This window comes from Rattus rattus, chromosome 10 (genome assembly GCF_011064425.1).
Source record: "Rattus rattus isolate New Zealand chromosome 10, Rrattus_CSIRO_v1, whole genome shotgun sequence".
Classification (NCBI taxonomy): domain Eukaryota; kingdom Metazoa; phylum Chordata; class Mammalia; order Rodentia; family Muridae; genus Rattus; species Rattus rattus.
Window position 1 is genome coordinate 59244897 of NC_046163.1, and position 3370 is coordinate 59248266.

Sequence of the window (3370 nt, forward strand, 5' to 3'; positions counted from 1 at the left end):
AGATGACTCCCAGAGTCCTGGGAGTACCATATGCAGTTTTATACCACGCTGGGGAATTGAACCCAGGGCCTTGTATTGATCATTCTCCAACAGTATCCAACCTGAGGATGGTGAGCATGTTTATTTCATTTTGTCTCTGTCTATTCCCAGCCCTGAGATTTCATCTTTCTGCCCATGTAAAAGGGTTGGGGTGAGGGGGTGGGTAATCTTTTCATCTAGATTTTTATAAAAGACCTAAAATAATATGTTTGGGTTACTTTTGTATATGTTTCACGGCTTCTTACCCTGAGTTCCCTGAGTTTGTTCTGGGCTATGAGCTTCCCGAGAGAAAGGCCACGCACAGTGGGCTGTGCTCATTCCTAATGCCAGCACTGGAAGGCTGAGACGAGAGGTACATCGAGCTCAAGGCTGCTTTTGCTGCAGAGCAAGCAAGCACCAGGCCAGTTGTAAGAAGAAAGAAAGTAGAGAAGGAGAGGGAGGAGGAGGAAGAAGAGGAGGAGGAAAACTTTTAAAGTGTACCTGTAAAATAGAAAAAAGTTCTATAATCTCAGCACTGGAGAAACTGAGGCAGAAGGCTAAGTCTATCTTGGAGACCAGCCTGGACTACACAGTGAGTTCCAGGCATGTGTAAACTACAGTGTCAGACACCATCTCAGACATAACATGACAAAACAAATACCCCCCAAACCAACCAAACAAAACATCAATCAATCAATCAATCAATCAATCAATCAATCAATCAATCAAAGGGAAAACCCTGAAACAGCAAAACCCATGGCGTGACCACATGGTGAACTAGAAAAACCCAAGCTATGGAGGAGCTTCTGGTGCCCCAGCCTGATGTCCTGTGGCACAGCCTCTCACCTTCTGCTTCTGTCAACCCGTGTGGCCCTAATGGGGCGCTGGAGAGCATGTGGTGGCTGCTCATGCACCCTCGGGCCCTGTGTCCATGAGTGTTCTCAGTCTGATGTGGGTCTCCATACCTCGCTTGACTTGGGCATGGACCTTGGCACTGGACGTCTCAGTGGGCCTGGGTGCTGTGGGAAGCTCCCCGACACTGGTAGGCATGAATCCAGGGGTTTGAGAACCAGGAGCACCCCTCTGCTCTGCTAGAAGACATTCTTATGAGACCCCAGGTATATGGGAATAAAATAGGTGACATTGGCTGGTAGTGATCATGCAGACAGTTACTTTAAAACAACGCATTGATATACACACGTCCTGTGCATTAGATCGGTAAGCCGCCATGTGCTCACAGCTCTCTAGTCCCAGACTCTGTCACCTTGTCTGGGGACAGGCCGCTCCCTGACTCTGTAAGGAGGAGAAGGAAGAAGAACAAAGGAGAGAAAAAGTAAAACCGTTGTGTCCTCAAGAGCAAACCGTGGCTGAGTACCTGATACTGCAGGACCGAGAGCCTCTTCCAAGTCGTGCTCAATGACTGCAGCTTCCTCAAAGTGAGTAAATGTAAAAGAAAACAAACAAACAAACAAACAACAACAACAACAACAACAACAAAACTCGGCAGCTTAAACGTCAGAAAGAGACAATTCATCATACCCAAATCATAATGAATCATCCTAACCAAAATGACGGTTATTAGCGGTGGGCTCCCTGACCTCCTGCAGAGGTCTACTGAGTGTCTGTGCCGATGATGAGAACTCTCATATTGTTCTCTAAACAGTGCAGCCCAATTCTGCCTGGTTTTGAGTGACAGGTGACTGAACAGACTGTGTCTCGGTTCTGTTCCCTGTCCTGGTCCTGCAGTGGCCAGTGGTGCACAGCCTTGATTTGCCTTCCCTGTCCGTGCGAAAACTTCACTGCATCGAGGTATTTCCGGTAGGAGGCTCTGGTTTGTCCACTTTGTTTGTTTGTTTTGGTGTTTGAGTGGAAGCCAGGCTCTCCTGCACCATTGCGAAGCCCTCCCAGCCGCAGCCAGCCTGTCTAGACTCTGACACCGCTGCGATAATCACTGTTATGAGCGTATTTATGTCAGACTGAGTGGAATTGCTGGGTCTTAGGATAATGTAGTTCCTTCAACTCTAGAACGATCTGCCAAAGTATTCTCAGCTGTCTTCCTATTTTTACTACAGTGTGAGAGTTCGCATTGGCACAGACACTCAGTAAATTGGTGGAATTCTGTATCCATTCTTGATTTAAAAAAGAAAGAAATTCTTATTGAGCTGAGACTGTACCTCGGTGATAGAGGACATCCTTAACATATCTGACACCCTGGGTTTGATCCCTCAAACTACAACTAATAGATAATAAAAAGAACACACACACGCACACACATGCACACAACACACACATGCACACACACATGCACACACACATGCATGCATGCATGCACACACACATGGGCACACACACATGAATGCACACACACATGCTTGCATGCACACACACACATGCTCACACTTAAACATTACTTTAGCTATTTCCTTAACAAGAGGATCCATTTATCTCAATTATAAAGGTCACACTTAGTAGGGGAAACAGTGAAGGAGTCCATTAAAATCAGGAGCAAGACACTGATATCTACTCTCATTTCTTAGCATTGATCTGGAGATTGTAGCCACAAAGGTCAGACAATAGAGAGGACCTCAGCTGCAGAGTTTTTGCCTAACACACAGGAGGCACTGGGCTCCTCTCCACTCTGACAAATAAACTAAGTAAGTAAATAGAAAGATAAAGCTAAGGAAGAAAGGAAGGGGGGAGCCAGGGGAATCAGTTTTGAAAAAGAGGAACCCGTTAGTGGGTGTGGAGAGACGGCTCCTAGGTTAAGGGCACCTGCAGATCTTCAGAGGACTCGAGTTTGGGTCCCAGCATCCACGTTGGGTAAACGCAGCCACCTGTAACTCCAGCTCCAGGGCCTCCGAGGGCACCTGCACTTATTACACACATCCCCGTGCCCCATGATCATAACAAAAAAATTACATACCCTTAGCAAGGGGCTGGGGAGGAGTTTAGCTGAGAGAATACTTGCCTAGCATGCCTGAGGCCTTAAGTTCAATCCCCAGCACCTCACTAATGCCTGTGTGTTTGGAGGGGCGGGGGCAAGAAGATGAGACGTTCAAACTCATCCTTGGCTACACAGTGAGTATGAACCTAGCCTGTAATACACGGGGGTTGGGAGCAGAGAGTGCCAGAGCCAGAGCCAGGGGGGAGAGACAGAAATAGAGACAGAGAGAGAGAGAGAGAGAGAGAGAGAGAGAGAGAGAGAGAGAGAGAGAGTTACAATACCACTGATAGATATTCCATTTGTACCTAACAAAAAGCAATGGATTTAGAAATGGGAGTTACTGTTACAAACGATAGATAAAGAGACTCCAGGAGGGAAGCAGAGCTGGAAGTCAGAAGGTAAAACAAA